The sequence below is a fragment of the Hoplias malabaricus genome, chromosome 6 (genome assembly GCF_029633855.1).
Source record: "Hoplias malabaricus isolate fHopMal1 chromosome 6, fHopMal1.hap1, whole genome shotgun sequence".
Lineage (NCBI taxonomy): Eukaryota > Metazoa > Chordata > Actinopteri > Characiformes > Erythrinidae > Hoplias > Hoplias malabaricus.
Window position 1 is genome coordinate 48,121,551 of NC_089805.1, and position 19,199 is coordinate 48,140,749.

Consider the following 19,199-nt stretch of genomic DNA (forward strand, 5'->3'; position numbering starts at 1 on the left):
AGACTCATTAAAATATTAAGTAAAGCTTGTCAGTGTTTTATGAATTAAGATTTTATTATATTCTATTTGATATTTTAGTTTATATCAAGTTATATTACTGACAATTATGATGTAAATTATGATAATTTTCATTTGATAAATGTTACCAAATACGTAACTGAACGTATCATATCACAAATCACTCAGAACACAATCACAATGACATGGGAAAGTCTGGAAACCAGTATTTAATTGTTCATTCAATAATATCTCTGATCATTTGGAACAACTGTAGAATCAACCATTTACATTCATTCATTCATTCATTCATTGTCTGTAACCCCTTATCTAGTTCAGGGTGGCAGTGAGTCCAGAGCTTAACCAGAATCATTGGCAGCAAAGCGTGAACACGCCCTGAAGGGGGCGCTAGTCCTTCACAGGATGACACACATTCACTCAAACCAACAAACACTTTTTTGAGTCATGAATCCTCCTACCAATGTGTGTTTTTGGACTGTGGGAGGAAACCGGAGCACCAACCATAAACATATATAAATAAAATAAAATAAAATAAATTCAGCTGACAAATAAATAACAGCAAGACTGGCATTAACCAACAAAACATGCATACCCTCTCTGATATAGAACCTAATTCTTCTGTTATTTATACTCTTAACAAATGAAAACAGTATGAGTGAAGGTCATCAAGTGCTTACAGTTCTGTAAAACAATGGCCATCTTGAACTTAAACTGTTAATATCACTGCAGTATACAAGGCTAGCTATATTTTAGACTTTTAGCAACATCAACAATCAATGTCTCTTAAATAAATCATCAAATCTATGTCTGTATCTCACCCACCCACTTCCATCCCTATGCAATGTTCTTTACTGTACTATACTGTATCAAAGGTCAAATGTCTTTGTTAGTAAATATTTTTGTGTCAATATTATCTCACTCAAAGAACAATCTACAGTGTCACATATGAAATGGTGCCTTTCAAATAGTCAGTTAAAACCTTACATTCCTCAGAGAATATTCAACAGTGTTTTGAAGAGGCAAAACTGAGGAGAGCAAGTCTGTGTCTGCACAACGGCATCTGAAGGTTCACCCAAAGAGTGGAAGTTCATTAAAAGACAACAGTGGTATGTGAGCGGAGAATACAACCAAACAATGTTTGTGCAAGTGGTTGGTAGTTATTCGCAAAATGAAAAAGAATAGTAATATTGTGTAGCGCAGTGTTGAGGGTATGCAAGAGAAAAGAAATTAGCCCCATAAGCACTACCACATCCTGGCAACATCTTTCTTTCAAGAAGGATGGATACATCCTCGGGATCCTCTCCATCATCACCACAGACAACCAGGATCCTGATGTGTCGAGTAACGTCACTGCATCTGTCCTGCTGCATGAAATCAGAAAGAAAAATTAAGTTAATTATATTGAAAGAAACTATCAAAGTGATTCAATTTTAAATGACATCATTATTAGGACAAAAAAAATCAACACACACTAAAGACAACCATCATTAAACATAGCTCAAATTACCTTTTTATTCTATTTGGAGCCTATTTTATGGTGAGCTGGCATTAGTAAAACATTTAAGGAAGATGCTCTTAGCAATAAATTGTGTGCCCATGCAGCTTTACTTAGCAACACTATAGTTTTGAAATGGAAAAGCATGTGTAATATTAAATAATTTTGAAAGAATTTTTGAAAGAATTTTTAATGTATTTTTTTGAGAAATCCTCTAAGATGAATCTCTATTTTCATCCTGTTGCCTTCCCTTACAGCTGCACTTTAATAACATTAACCCTACTGTACTGTTTTTGGGTTACTTTATGGCAGACTACAAAATTCGTCTTTAGGCTGCCTTTAAAATGTTAAGATGAATTAAGTGTGTTTTATGGAGCTGTCGTGAGGGGGTCTTCACTTGTATTAGAATTATGAATTCATTACAATAGATATTTGGGATGTCGACTTCCCTTCCCTAACACCATTTACTGTGGTCTTATTTCTCCCGTTTCTGTGTAGTGACGCTGCTCGGTGGGAGAGATTTTGAATCACGCTCTGAAAATAACTTCGAATATTTCCCAATATCTGCCCCATGTTGCATCCTTGCGTCCTGTGTAGTAGCTGCTTGGTAAATGGTGAGAGCAGTGGAAAACAGTAAAAGTCAATAAACAATTTATAAAAATGGTCTTACCGTTTATCACAAACAGCATAAAAACCGGCCTAGTGACAGTGTTTAAAGTTTAATTATCTGAAAAAGCTGCTTGAGATTAACGTTAATCATCGCCAGCTAATTAATGTAAACTAACATGAGCACTTTGAGCAATAACTCAAGCTCCCAAAACACACACAGACCAGTATATTTTCACAAATTTAAAAATACAGGCAATAACTTACATAACTGTGGTGACAGCTCGGCCAAGCTGCGCCTCCACAACTGCTCCAAAACTTCTCCTCACTGCCTCCTTCTTTGCTCCTAACGTCTCTGTTAAAAACGGCGGGTATCGTGTCTTGTATCATGCCAAAAGGGCATGCGTGAATTTGAACACGCTTTACTTCAGTAAAATCAGCTTAGTATTGTTATTATTACGTTTATTTAGGGTGACCAGGACATGTCCCCTTTTACCAGGACATGTCCTCTTTTTCAGACTTAAAAAAATGTCCGGGCGGAATTTCACATACGTTCGGGATAGAATTTGGAGAAGCGTTTCGTTCACAAACTAGTCCCGCCCTCCCCTACTCCGATTGGTTCGCTTGAGAAGGGGGCGTGGTGAAGTAGCCTAAACTCTTCTGATTGGACGGTCTGACTGTAGAGCTACCGTTATTGGTCGATGACCTTCTCTGTAGACTTTTAATTGGTCAGTCTGCACGTCAGTAGTCCCCCTCCCCCGTTCCCCTGAGACGTGTCCTCTTTTTCACCATCTCCGATCTGGTCACCATTAAGTTCCATATCAAATAAATGGCATTCAATCAAAAACAATAGCTTCTGCAATTGATCAAACCTAGAATTATGGTTTTTAAGTAAAATATCTGTTAGGTTTCCTCTCTCAAATTCAATACAATGCAAATTAATACATCGGTTACCAAACCAGCTGTAAAATATGTTAAATAAAATACACAACTACTCACTCACTCATTAAAACAGAGCTTTGTTTCACTATAAATTCCCCCTAAACAAAGCTCTACATAAATTACACAACGATTCACTGACATTTATATGTAGTAAGTATTTGATGGCGTGCAAATTAAGTACACTTAATGAAAAATATAGTGAGAAATAAAAACAATAAAAGTATAAATACAGAAGCAGAACAGTTATATTTATACTTCAGTGTGACTAAACTGTAACTCATTAAGGTCAGTTGATTAGGTTTAATGCCTTTTTTTTTTGTCAACAAGTGCCCTTCAAAATGTGTAAATCCCTTCAGTGTGAAGCATTTATGAGGATAAATCCCCGGTTTAGTAAATTAATTACTTTGTTCTTACAGGACAGTAGTGACAAAAAGTTCCTTTACCCAATAAGAGTATGCCCATGGTGACATCTGTCACAAACTGAAATGAAGCAAAATGGTTAACATGTCACATCAGGATTTGAACCTGAAAATAGCTTCAGAATATGCTGTGACCCCTTTGACACAATAAGAAAAGGTCCTAATGAACAGCTCATTTGTTCTGTTTTATACTCCTTTTTGTCATTTAATGTAAACAGGGTCTGGGCTCTGATGGGTTAACAAGTCACCCACCATCTTTACTTCATCAGCTGCCCAAAGAAAGAATGCTCCACAACTTTAAGATCTAACAATCCAAAAGGGACAGGATTTTAATATCTATGTTGAACATAATATTTTTATGTATTTATTTATTTTATAGCAATGCGCTGGTCCTGTATATGCACACACAGAAATACCCACTGGGAATACAATTAAAAACCACAGCATATATTAATTCAAATGTCTAGGTTTAGGAAAATCAAGTAATTTAATAATGTCAAACTGTTCAGTAATTTGTTACTCTTTTCTTTAAAATAGGTGGTAAATTGCAAAATTAGCTCAGTTATTTTACTGAATTATATTTTTTACAGAATAAACGCGTAAACAATAGAAAATTATGTTGGCAAGCAGTTCTGTCATGCCATGTTTTAATGCTCAGCATCAACTAAAGGTAATGTTCTACTTTTATTTCTTTCTAGATAACTGCTGTTTTGCTGTTCTATGGAGTTAGTAGCATTCTGACATCAGGCTAATGTATGAGACATTGCTTTACAATAGATTTGGCCTAAATTTATTTTTATATTAATTAAAAGACGATAGAGGGTGCTGTGCTGTAGATCAGTCTGAGTCTGAACACGCTGTTTATAACTGAATATAACTGGTACAGTTCAGGAGTAGAGTCTGTATTTACTCTTACAGATGATAGAGGGCGCTGTGCTGTAGATCAGTCTGAGTCTGAACACACTGTTTATAACTGATTATAACTGTTACAGTTCAGGAGTGGAGTCTGTATTTACTCTTACAGATGATAGAGGGCACTGTGCTGTAGATCAGTCTGAGTCTGAACACACTGTTTATAACTGATTATAACTGTTACAGTTCAAGAGTGCAGTCTGTATTTACTCTTACAGTCGATAGAGGGTGCTGTGCTGTAGATCAGTCTGAACACGCTGTTTATAACTGATTATAACTGTTACAGTTCAGGAGTGGAGTCTGTATTTACTCTTACAGATGATAGAGGGCGCTGTGCTGTAGATCAGTCTGAGTCTGAACACACTGTTTATAACTGATTATAACTGTTACAGTTCAGGAGTGGAGTCTGTATTTACTCTTACAGGCGATAGAGGGCGCTTTGCTGTAGATCAGTCTGAACACGCTGTTTATAACTGATTATAACTGTTACAGTTCAGGAGTGGAGTCTGTATTCACTCTTACAGATGATAGAGGGCGCTGTGCTGTAGATCAGTCTGAACACGCTGTTTATAACTGATTATAACTGTTACAGTTCAGGAGTAGAGTATGTATTTACTCTTACAGATGATAGAGGGTGCTGTGCTGTAGATCAGTCTGAGTCTGAACACACTGTTTATAACTGATTATAACTGTTACAGTTCAGGAGTAGAGTATGTATTTACTCTTACAGATGATAGAGGGTGCTGTGCTGTAGATCAGTCTGAGTCTGAACACACTGTTTATAACTGATTATAACTGTTACAGTTCAGGAGTAGAGTATGTATTTACTCTTACAGATGATAGAGGGCGCTGTGCTGTAGACCAGTCTGAGTCTGAAAACTCTGTTTATAACTGATTATAACTGTCACAGTTCAGGAGTGGAGTCTGTATTTACTCTTACAGATGATAGAAGGCGCTGTGCTGTAGATCAGTCTGAACACACTGTTTATAACTGATTATAACTGTTACAGTTCGGGAGTAGAGTCTGTATTTACTCTTACAGATGATAGAGGGCGCTGTGCTGTAGATCAGTCTGAACACACTGTTTATAACTGATTATAACTGTTACAGTTCAGGAGTGGAGTCTGTATTTACTCTTACAGATGATAGAGGGCGCTGTGCTGTAGATCAGTCTGAGTCTGAACACACTGTTTATAACTGATTATAACTGTTACAGTTCAGGAGTGCAGTCTGTATTTACTCTTACAGACGATAGAGAGTGCTGTGCTTTAGATGAGTCTGAGTCTGAACACGCTGTTTATAACTGATTATAACTGTTACAGTTCAGGAGTAGAGTATGTATTTACTCTTACAGATGATAGAGGGCGCTGTGCTGTAGACCAGTCTGAGTCTGAAAACTCTGTTTATAACTGATTATAACTGTCACAGTTCAGGAGTGGAGTCTGTATTTACTCTTACAGATGATAGAAGGCGCTGTGCTGTAGATCAGTCTGAACACACTGTTTATAACTGATTATAACTGTTACAGTTCGGGAGTAGAGTCTGTATTTACTCTTACAGATGATAGAGGGCGCTGTGCTGTAGATCAGTCTGAACACACTGTTTATAACTGATTATAACTGTTACAGTTCAGGAGTGGAGTCTGTATTTACTCTTACAGACGATAGAGGGCGCTGTGCTGTAGATCAGTCTGAGTCTGAACACACTGTTTATAACTGATTATAACTGTTACAGTTCAGGAGTGCAGTCTGTATTTACTCTTACAGACGATAGAGAGTGCTGTGCTTTAGATGAGTCTGAGTCTGAACACGCTGTTTATAACTGATTATAACTGTTACAGTTCAGGAGTGCAGTCTGTATTTACTCTTACAGACGATAGAGGGCGCTGTGCTGTAGATCAGTCTGAGTCTGAACACACTGTTTATAACTGATTATAACTGTTACAGTTCAGGAGTGGAGTCTGTATTTACTCTTACAGGCGATAGAGGGCGCTGAGCTGTAGATCAGTCTGAACACGCTGTTTATAACTGATTATAACTGTTACAGTTCAGGAGTGCAGTCTATTTTACTCTTACAGACGATAGAGGGCGCTGTGCTGTAGATCAGTCTGAACACGCTGTTTATAACTGATTATAACTGTTACAGTTCAGGAGTGCAGTCTATTTTACTCTTACAGATGATAGAGGGTGCTGTGCTGTAGATCAGTCTGAGTCTGAACACACTGTTTATAACTGATTATAACTGTTACAGTTCAGGAGTGGAGTCTGTATTTACTCTTACAGGCGATAGAGGGCGCTGTGCTGTAGATCAGTCTGAGTGAACACACTGTTTATAACTGATTATAACTGTTACAGTTCAGGAGTGGAGTCTGTATTTACTCTTACAGACGATAGAGGGCGCTGTGCTGTAGATCAGTCTGAACACGCTGTTTATAACTGATTATAACTGTTACAGTTCAGGAGTGGAGTCTGTATTTACTCTTACAGACGATAGAGGGCGCTGTGTTGTAGATCAGTCTGAACACACTGTTTATAACTGATTATAACTGTTACAGTTCAGGAGTGGAGTCTGTATTTACTCTTACAGATGATAGAGGGCGCTGTGTTGTAGATCAGTCTGAGTCTGAAAACTCTGTTTATAACTGATTATAACTGTTACAGTTCAGGAGTGGAGTCTGTATTTACTCTTACAGACGATAGAGGGCACTGTGCTGTAGATCAGTCTGAGTCTGAACACACTGTTTATAACTGATTATAACTGTTACAGTTCAAGAGTGCAGTCTGTATTTACTCTTACAGTCGATAGAGGGTGCTGTGCTGTAGATCAGTCTGAACACGCTGTTTATAACTGATTATAACTGTTACAGTTCAGGAGTGGAGTCTGTATTTACTCTTACAGACGATAGAGGGCGCTGTGCTGTAGATCAGTCTGAGTCTAAACACACTGTTTATAACTGATTATAACTGTTACAGTTCAGGAGTGTAGTCTGTATTTACTCTTACAGGCGATAGAGGGCGCTTTGCTGTAGATCAGTCTGAACACGCTGTTTATAACTGATTATAACTGTTACAGTTCAGGAGTGGAGTCTGTATTCACTCTTACAGATGATAGAGGGCGCTGTGCTGTAGATCAGTCTGAACACGCTGTTTATAACTGATTATAACTGTTACAGTTCAGGAGTAGAGTATGTATTTACTCTTACAGATGATAGAGGGTGCTGTGCTGTAGATCAGTCTGAGTCTGAACACACTGTTTATAACTGATTATAACTGTTACAGTTCAGGAGTAGAGTATGTATTTACTCTTACAGATGATAGAGGGCGCTGTGCTGTAGACCAGTCTGAGTCTGAAAACTCTGTTTATAACTGATTATAACTGTCACAGTTCAGGAGTGGAGTCTGTATTTACTCTTACAGATGATAGAAGGCGCTGTGCTGTAGATCAGTCTGAACACACTGTTTATAACTGATTATAACTGTTACAGTTCGGGAGTAGAGTCTGTATTTACTCTTACAGATGATAGAGGGCGCTGTGCTGTAGATCAGTCTGAACACACTGTTTATAACTGATTATAACTGTTACAGTTCAGGAGTGGAGTCTGTATTTACTCTTACAGATGATAGAGGGCGCTGTGCTGTAGATCAGTCTGAGTCTGAACACACTGTTTATAACTGATTATAACTGTTACAGTTCAGGAGTGCAGTCTGTATTTACTCTTACAGACGATAGAGAGTGCTGTGCTTTAGATGAGTCTGAGTCTGAACACGCTGTTTATAACTGATTATAACTGTTACAGTTCAGGAGTGCAGTCTGTATTTACTCTTACAGACGATAGAGGGCGCTGTGCTGTAGATCAGTCTGAGTCTGAACACACTGTTTATAACTGATTATAACTGTTACAGTTCAGGAGTAGAGTATGTATTTACTCTTACAGATGATAGAGGGCGCTGTGCTGTAGACCAGTCTGAGTCTGAAAACTCTGTTTATAACTGATTATAACTGTCACAGTTCAGGAGTGGAGTCTGTATTTACTCTTACAGATGATAGAAGGCGCTGTGCTGTAGATCAGTCTGAACACACTGTTTATAACTGATTATAACTGTTACAGTTCGGGAGTAGAGTCTGTATTTACTCTTACAGATGATAGAGGGCGCTGTGCTGTAGATCAGTCTGAACACACTGTTTATAACTGATTATAACTGTTACAGTTCAGGAGTGGAGTCTGTATTTACTCTTACAGACGATAGAGGGCGCTGTGCTGTAGATCAGTCTGAGTCTGAACACACTGTTTATAACTGATTATAACTGTTACAGTTCAGGAGTGCAGTCTGTATTTACTCTTACAGACGATAGAGAGTGCTGTGCTTTAGATGAGTCTGAGTCTGAACACGCTGTTTATAACTGATTATAACTGTTACAGTTCAGGAGTGCAGTCTGTATTTACTCTTACAGACGATAGAGGGCGCTGTGCTGTAGATCAGTCTGAGTCTGAACACACTGTTTATAACTGATTATAACTGTTACAGTTCAGGAGTGGAGTCTGTATTTACTCTTACAGGCGATAGAGGGCGCTGAGCTGTAGATCAGTCTGAACACGGTGTTTATAACTGATTATAACTGTTAAAGTTCAGGAGTGCAGTCTATTTTACTCTTACAGACGATAGAGGGCGCTGTGCTGTAGATCAGTCTGAACACGCTGTTTATAACTGATTATAACTGTTACAGTTCAGGAGTGCAGTCTATTTTACTCTTACAGATGATAGAGGGTGCTGTGCTGTAGATCAGTCTGAGTCTGAACACACTGTTTATAACTGATTATAACTGTTACAGTTCAGGAGTGGAGTCTGTATTTACTCTTACAGGCGATAGAGGGCGCTGTGCTGTAGATCAGTCTGAGTGAACACACTGTTTATAACTGATTATAACTGTTACAGTTCAGGAGTGGAGTCTGTATTTACTCTTACAGACGATAGAGGGCGCTGTGCTGTAGATCAGTCTGAACACGCTGTTTATAACTGATTATAACTGTTACAGTTCAGGAGTGGAGTCTGTATTTACTCTTACAGATGATAGAGGGTGCTGTGCTGTAGATCAGTCTGAGTCTGAACACACTGTTTATAACTGATTATAACTGTTACAGTTCAGGAGTGGAGTCTGTATTTACTCTTACAGGCGATAGAGGGCGCTGTGCTGTAGATCAGTCTGAGTGAACACACTGTTTATAACTGATTATAACTGTTACAGTTCAGGAGTGGAGTCTGTATTTACTCTTACAGACGATAGAGGGCGCTGTGCTGTAGATCAGTCTGAACACGCTGTTTATAACTGATTATAACTGTTACAGTTCAGGAGTGGAGTCTGTATTTACTCTTACAGACGATAGAGGGCGCTGTGTTGTAGATCAGTCTGAACACACTGTTTATAACTGATTATAACTGTTACAGTTCAGGAGTGGAGTCTGTATTTACTCTTACAGATGATAGAGGGCGCTGTGTTGTAGATCAGTCTGAACACACTGTTTATAACTGACTAACCGTTACAGTTCAGGAGTGGAATCTGTTTTACTCTTACAGGCGATAGAGGGCACTGTGCTGTAGATCAGTCTGAACACGCTGTTTATAACTGATTATAACTGTTACAGTTCAGGAGTGGAGTCTGTATTTACTCTTACAGACGATAGAGGGTGCTGTGCTGTAGATCAGTCTGAGTCTGAACACACTGTTTATAACTGATTATAACTGTTACAGTTCAGGAGTGGAGTCTGTATTTACTCTTAGAGACGATAGAGGGCACTGTGCTGTAGATCAGTCTGAGTCTGAACACACTGTTTATAACTGATTATAACTGTTACAGTTCAGGAGTGGAGTCTGTATTTACTCTTACAGGCGATAGAGGGCGCTGTGCTGTAGATCAGTCTGAACACGCTGTTTATAACTGATTATAACTGTTACAGTTCAGGAGTGGAGTCTGTATTTACTCTTACAGATGATAGAGGGCGCTGTGCTGTAGATCAGTCTGAACACGCTGTTTATAACTGATTATAACTGTTACAGTTCAGGAGTAGAGTATGTATTTACTCTTACAGATGATAGAGGGTGCTGTGCTGTAGATCAGTCTGAGTCTGAACACACTGTTTATAACTGATTATAACTGTTACAGTTCAGGAGTAGAGTTTGTATTTACTCTTACAGATGATAGAGGGCGCTGTGCTGTAGACCAGTCTGAGTCTGAAAACTCTGTTTATAACTGATTATAACTGTCACAGTTCAGGAGTGGAGTCTGTATTTACTCTTACAGATGATAGAGGGCGCTGTGCTGTAGATCAGTCTGAACACACTGTTTATAACTGATTATAACTGTTACAGTTCGGGAGTAGAGTCTGTATTTACTCTTACAGATGATAGAGGGCGCTGTGCTGTAGATCAGTCTGAACACACTGTTTATAACTGATTATAACTGTTACAGTTCAGGAGTGGAGTCTGTATTTACTCTTACAGACGATAGAGGGCGCTGTGCTGTAGATCAGTCTGAGTCTGAACACGCTGTTTATAACTGATTATAACTGTTACAGTTCAGGAGTGGAGTCTGTATTTACTCTTACAGACGATAGAGGGCGCTGTGCTGTAGATCAGTCTGAGTCTGAACACACTGTTTATAACTGATTATAACTGTTACAGTTCAGGAGTGGAGTCTGTATTTACTCTTACACCAGCTCATATTTGTACCATTTTATTTCTAGGAGAATATGATCAAAAGAAAACATTTCAAATGTAATAATTTGTTAATAATGTATTTCCATAACCTCTCCTCTCTGATCCCTTCTTCTTTTACCTTTCCCTCAGAGGGAAGAAAGGAACGACATCATGGAGAACTGGATCTCTGTTCATTCTTTATTTTAGAGCAGTATTTCTAACCCCTCTCTCCAGGCTCCATAGCGACTGTTGCTAGGTTGGACAAGCTTTTACAGAACTGTGGAATAAACCCCTTTCAGACCAATGACAAGCTGCAGAGATTTTGTTTAAAGACGCAGCCTGTTTTTTCGCCACTGATTCTTCATGTTACACTGACACCTAGTGGTCTGTCTGTGTCAGAGACTCTGTACCAAACCTGTTCTAAAAATGACTGCCCCCATGTGGGGGACCCACTCTCTGGAGCTTAAATTGGTGCATTATGGGACGACAGAGCGGTTTAATTCTTCACATCATGAGAACTGCACTTTACAGAAAACAAAGTAAAAATAATCAATAATCACTTTGATAAACATTGTTTGCTACTTTTTGCTTTTAGAGCAGGACGCCTGGTTCCACTCACCACCACTGTCCACTGTTCTGACACCTGGAAGTTCCTCTAGAACCAGAACTCTGTGTTTACGTCTCCACCAGAGGAGGATGCAAAGAGTTTGAGAATCTGTTGCACAGTTGTGATCCAGAGAAAAGCAGATTACCACAGGGCAGGACAATTGACTATTGTGGAGGACTAAATTAAAATTGCAAAAATTAAAAATAAATACATTATAAATAAAAGAATAAACTGTAAAGAGTACAGACAATCTACAAATGTATAAAGGTATAAAAATGTTATTTGATTTTAATTAAGATTTTATTCACATACATCTTTATTTCCCTATTATTTTCCATAATTAATTTATCCCCTCGTTATTTATTATGTATACATTTATTTCTACATTATTTATCTGTTCTTATGATAAAGGGGCTGTCCTTCGGTGATGTCACAGTGTGTAAACGTTCCTATTGGTTGATCAATATCAGCTTCCGTAGAGGGATTGGACATGTCTTGCTCTGTCAGTGGTGTCTCTGAACAAGGCCGTGAGTTGACGGCAGCAGACAGAGAGAGCTCTGAGACTCGACTGAGAATTCAGATGCAGATTATTAACTCTTCTGTGTGGAGGCTGTGGCTGAGAGTCTGTTCAGTTTTGCTGCGTCTGCTGATAATTTGGAGGTGTTTCATAATAATTTCCTGTAAAATTTAGATCTTGCACAAACATCTCACATTCTCCTCTAAAGTTGTCTCTCAGCATTTATCTTTGGAATCAGTGTAAGAACAGTTCACTGTAGAGCACACGGTGTGTGTGTGTGTGTGTGTGTGTGTGTGTGTGTGTGTGTGCGTGTGTGTGTGTGTGTGTGTGTGTGTGAGAGTGTGTGTGAGTGTGCGTGTGTGTGTGTGTGTGAGTGTGTGTGAGTGTGTGTGAGTGTGAGTGTGTGTGAGTGTGTGTGTGTGAGTGTGTGTGTGTGTGTGTATGTGTGTGTGTGCAGAAGTTCAGTTTCTTATTGAGCCTCATGTCGTGTTCTGAAAGTCTTCTATCCTCTGATCACACCACTGAACTCGTCAGTGTCTCCGACTCCTTCACTACGACTGATAATGAAGAGCTGGATGCAGAAGGACACAAGATCCTCTGTGACCATCCAGCAGGATCTAATCTGATGTCTGGACATCTCAGCTCTCAAGGCATTTTCATGGAAATGATCAACTAATAAGAAATGAGACTGAAAGTGGTCTTTGAGTAACCTTTATTGAGAGCAGCTAAAAGCATGCACTAACACTACTCTGCTCTGCCCTATCAAAAGAAAAAAACTTTTTTTTTATGTATGTTTTATACCTACACACACACACACAAGCACATCATCATCATACAAAGAGTTATTTTGTAACTGAGCCACCGATAAGGGAAGAAAGAGATAACAGTTTTGTGCAGAAACAGAGTTCAATGAACCTGCTACATCTCGTGCTCATTAAAACAGGAAAAAACCTCCTTGATACCTTGGATGCAGGAGTGTAACTCTTTCAAGCTGCACTCCTATGAACTCCCATCCAATTCCTCAAAGACTCAGTTGGTGAAACAGTCTAAAGACAGAATAATGCAACATACATTTCATAAAACAACTCATCTTTATATAAAACAAAGACCTTTACTAATAAAAACCATCCACCAAATAATGCAGCCAACCAACTCCCCCAATCATTGCTAACCTCTTGGGGTGTGGTTACTGCACCTCTCATGTGGTCTATAAAATTGGTCACATTCTCTGAAACATCAGGTATATAAAAAACAACATAAAGTGTTCATCATAGCACAAACTTCTCCTTGCTGCATAGTTATTAAATCTAAAACTTGTCTATGTTGTATGACTGCGGCCCTTAAAGCCTGTTGCTCTATACTAAAGGCTTATCGCTCCTGTGGTGTCATTCATTATTATCAGGATTTCATATACAAGTTCATTCATCTTTCACAGGGCTGTTGCTGCTCACAGGCTGCCAAAGATAGACCAGACAATGACTGCTCCCAGAGTGGTCGATGGGGGTGTAGAAGGTTCCTCCTGGAGATATCAGGAGCCCCAAAACCACCAGACACAGGAAAGCCATAGCCCTTTCGTTTCTTGACGTACCTGCTCTCAGAGAGGCACTCCCCTTCTTCCAGCAGTCCCGACTTCTAGGGACTTCTATTTTTTACAGGGAATATAGGTGTTCTAACTGGGGAATCCAGACATGGAATCATTACCCCTGCTTTCAATAGAGATTGAAAAACCGGTTTTATATCCTATATGGCTTCAGGTTTTAGGGTATTGGTGTTGTTTAGGCCTATAAGAGCTCTTTGGAGTGATTGTTACAGGTGCACACCCTTTAATTAACCCCACATCATCCTTTGTTTTAGCCCACAGTGTTTCAGGGACCCCAGCTAGCTCTTCCTCAAAGGGGTGTTCCAGCCGAGGTGTCTGAAAGTCCCACTGGTGTTCTGATACCAGCTGCACTGCTCAGTGCACAAGCACAGTACAGTGCAGAGGTTTTCTCCATGCCTTGTAATGGGCACTGTATTCAAGCCCCGGTGTGGCCCCAGGTTCCTATTAGGAACTCCAGGTGACTCTGAGCATCCATGGCCCCACCTCCTTCCATTGAGCTGAGGTGGATGCCTTTCCCAATGAAATGTGGGGTACTGACTCATCCACATTAAAACATGTGTTTTGTTCAGAATTTAGCGAGACACTGGCAGCCACTCACTCCTCACTCCAATAGAGGTGAGTGCTGTGGAGGGTTTCACCAGGAGTGTCTCATTCCAGGAACTCTTTTTCATATTCCTGGTTAGGCCCTTCATGTACATATGAAGTACAGTGAAGCTGGTCTGAACACATGTAATCTGGAAAGTCGGTCACAGCCTGGGCCTGCCGAAGCAGGTGTCCAGCTGGGTCCGAGGTTCCCTTTATCAGCTGCCATTGATAAGCATACAAGGGGGTGTGGGCATTATATTGTACTAATTGAAGATCATTCATCTCCATTCGAACTCATTCTGAGGTGCTAGTCAATACACATCCCAATTTGCACATTAAATTTGGTGCTAGTAAATTTATAGGGCATACATCGGACATTAGAAAGGAGTGAATGATCTGTCTGTCTGCTATATTACACTGTACAGGTATGGAATATTTCTCTACAGTAACATGGCCCCCTGCCCCGAGGAATTTACAGTTTTCCCCGACAGGGCAGTTTAAATTGTTTAGTCTGAATCACAGAACATGCAGCTCCTGAGTCTACCAAAAACGTTAATGCCTTGCCATGTACCCTCATTATAATTAGCAGGAGCCCAAAAGGGGTGGAGCTCAACTGTTTTGCATATAAACAATAATAATGGTTAGTTACTTCCCTGTCAAGTGTCTCTGGGTGTCCACCCCGTCCCGCCGCCGCCTGTCATTCATCAACCTGCTCCTCAGCCGTTCTGGCTAGACCTGAAAGGGTTAACCAATCACGATGATCCCCTCCTGTTCGCTGGTAACCAATTAAACTGGTTCTTCCTCTAATCAGCGCTGCCTTCAGAAAGATTCAGAGCAGTGATTGTGAGCATTATGCCATGCAGGGATTTCCCTTTAATCGTAACTGCATGTATATGAATATTTTAGAGGCTAATGATCACAAACATTTCCAGTGAACCCTGCCCCTCAGCAGTGGCCCCTGTGTCTGAGTAAAGCAGAGTGATCCCTTTACCACTGTGTGTTTACAGTGAGTGTCAGAGCGGTAAGATCAAGTTCATGTCCCATGCCCGGGCACTGTTACTGTAGAGATATTCCTGCTGTTTGTTCATGTGTTTGTGCAGACAACTGTCTGTGTTGTGAATGTAACTGTTCACAGACTCGCCTCTGTGCTACTCTTGTAACTGGAGGCTTCCACTAGAGGGCAGACCAGAGAAAGGCGCAGTTATTGCAGATTTGGCTCTGACACATTCATTCATTCATTCATTCATTCATTGTCTGTAACCGGTAATCTAGTTCAGGGACGCGGAGGGTCTAGAGCATACCTGGAATCATTGAGCGCAAGGCGGGAATACACCCTGGAGGGGGCGCCAAATCTCATGAACAACTGTGTTTACTTTCAGTTTCATTCTGACGTCATCACTGTCGTTCTTTCCTCAATTGAAAATATACAAAGTCTGTCTCATCAGATCACTGGGTATAAACTGATAAACTTCAATATTTCTTTGTATGTATTTTACATAAGTATTTATTTCAGCATATTTTAGACAAATTGTGTTAATAACAACAACAATAAAAAATATTATTATTACTATTATTATTATTATTATTATTATTATTATTAATGATAATAATAATAATAATTTTTATATCATAAGCAGCTAGGTAAATACCAGTTTACCTAAAAGTTTTTATTAGTTGTGATATTGGCACTGAACTAAATACTCAAAGTCTAGGCCTGTGACTGTCAGAGTCATCACTCCTAGATCAGTCCTAGAAAAAAGTGTGCCTGTCATTTTAATTTGTCACAGTAATAGACCATGTAAAAATTAGAATCAATTCAAGTCAAGTCAAGAGAGTTTTACAGGACATACAAAGGATTGAAATTACGTTACTCTCCTCTCCAAGATGCAGTAACATTTAACAAAAAATAGACTAAATTCAACTAAGCTAAGTACATCAATATATTAAAGTGTACATATAGTTATATACGTATATACCTGTTTTCAGCTCACAGACTCTAGTCTCACAGTTTCTGAAAAGATATGACTTTACCCCATGATGTGAAGGCTTTACATTCACAAATATGTTAAAATAACAGGCACTTTGTAAAATGTTGATCAAAATATCCAACACCAGTTACACCGAGTTGATCACATGTTCAGAAACGAAAGAACATACCGACTCTGGCTCTCTCTCATCTTTACTGTTTAATTAAAGCTGACAGAGGCACTGACAATAAAACAGAAATAAACCAATGCTAGGGTTCTAGGGGCTAAACAAAGCCAATCATCTCTTTAGTGTCACTTCAGAAAGGGCTTCATACAGCTGTGTAAATGTAAAGACCAATCACGTCAAAAACACAATATTTTCTCAACATGAAGAAATTACAAATTTGAAACCCAAAGGCAGAATTAGAAAAGGCTTAACTTTACAGGTCTGTCTCCCACAGGTTTAAGCCTAGTCCTGGGTCTCTTAGCATTCAGAATGAAGAGGCTCAGCTAAAAGGGTACAGTCTGAGACTAGGCTTAACCCCTTTCTGGGAAACAGACCCTATAGGAATTAAACTTGAAGAATAAACAACAATCTTACAACATGAAGACTTTTCTAAAACTACTGACACCAGGCGAGTCCCAGGGCAGGTCACAGAGAGGACCGTGGATCTGTGAACCCCGAAGTTCTTGGGTCCCTTCAAACTGATCAACGACATCAGAGTTCATCAGAAACTGAGTGTTTGTAAAAACTTTCAAATGTAAACTAATGCTTTAGGCGCTGTTCTGGTGTTTGTTGTAAAGGAGAAATCAAGCTTAACACTAGTTTTAAACAGAAACAACAGCAATCGTGAGTGTAAAACTGTTGCGCTGCATGTGCACGTGAATGGAGTCTGATTCTGGGGGGGCTCTGTTGTTCTGTGACACACATCACATCTCTAGGTGTGCAGCAGCTTTCAGGGTCCCTCCAGAAAACGTTCTCTGTGTTGTGACTGGATTCACAGCGTTTCTGAACTTGATGGATGTCATTTTGTTGTGGACTTTACATGTATTTCAGTAAAAAACTTATATCTCCATTTTCCGACTGCATTTTTGGTAAATAGATACACTAGCGGTAATGCTACTGAGCACTGATTGGCTGACGCTGGAGTTACAGCTGGTTACGACACCACAGCTTTGTTTGGTGGTAACTACAGCAGGGAGTTAACGTCCTCTGGTCCTGGACTAACACTAATGAGACTATCTGTATTTTTTAAACATATACATTATTACAATAAAGGATTATTAAATTAGTGTCTCACACATTGAAACACATGTAGTGTACATTGTTAGACACAGCACACTACACCAAATAATATCCCAAACATCCAGAGTGAAGAATGAAGTGTGTAAATGATTAGATCACTGAAGTGTACAAGAGCAGAGCAAATGAAGTTATTTCATAGAGGAACTACGTCAGTTCATCGTTATCTTCATACTGTAAAGAGCCCTACACTATAAACAACACGACTAACTACAATAAACTAAACGTCCCTCTCTGAGTTTCTCTGTGTCAGCTCTGTCTCCTGCTCTGAGAGAGTCTGAGCTCAGGGGGATTTTAGACTCTAACCTGTTTGTACTCTCTGTAAAACACACTCCAACACAAAGCCCTTCTGTAAGCTGCTCTGGATACGAGCGTCTGCTAAAGGCTGTAAAGGTCAAAGCTAAGACAGATATTAGCATGAGACAGAAGCACATTTTATAGGACATTTGTCTATTATTTATTCACAGACACAAACCTGAAAATGAAACACTACTCTGTCAGTAACACTTCCCTCCTGATGTCTGTGGTTTCTGAACATTTGACGTCTACAGGTTTGTGTTTGAAAATGTCCTGCAAAGAAAAATATAAAACCCCAAATCCTGAAGATGTCCATCCTCCTGCCCCCAGTGATCTGAGCCCCTGCACTCGCTGTGTGGGGTGTGGGTCAGAGCTCTGGTCAGAGCACATTACTGAGGGGTTTGGCCCTGGAGCCTCACTGGGCACTGACCCGGACAGGCTCCTGAACATTTAGTCGACACAAAACAGTGGAAAACTGAAACTAAGCACAGTTTCCTAATCGGGAATCCTCTGTGTATCTGCTGCTCTGAAGTCCCTCCCCCGTCTGCTCTGGGCGACTGCTGTAAAGTTCACACTCACTGACTTCATCCTCACAACTGAGACACTTTTACAAAGTCTTTAAACTGGAGTTCAACAGTTTAAAAATATGTCTGCGGTGGGGTCTCAGACATTTGTTACTGTTCTGTGTTGAGGAAATGACTGCATTTCTTTTGTATAAAAATGATCAGATTTTATAAACTATGGTTTTATTTGAATTCTCCATAGAAACACATTCATTTTTAGAGCGCCCTCTAGTGTCTGACAAACCCGGAAGACACCAGGAAGGTACTTCTCTCTGCACCAGCCCTTCCTTCCTTCCTGTGTCTGAAAGTGAAGAGACTGCTGTTTGTGAAGATCAGGAGCAGAGAGGAAAACTGGTAACATTTAACTTACCTGAAGATTATAGATATTTCAGTGTGTGTGTGAGAGAGAGAGACTGTGCGTGTGTGTGTGTGTGAAGACGATAAACAGTAAAACTAGAAGTAAATGAGGAAATTTAACTTTCAGGATTACATATGTTTATCTTTCTTCTGTGAACAGAAAAACATGACGTACAAGAGAATGGATATATATATATCTCCATTCTCTTGTATGTCATATTTTTCTGTGATATGTATATCTCAGTGGCGGATGCTGGTCTTTCAAGGAGGGGAAGCTCAGTTGCGGCCTACATCATAAAATGTGTCGGTTTATTTATAC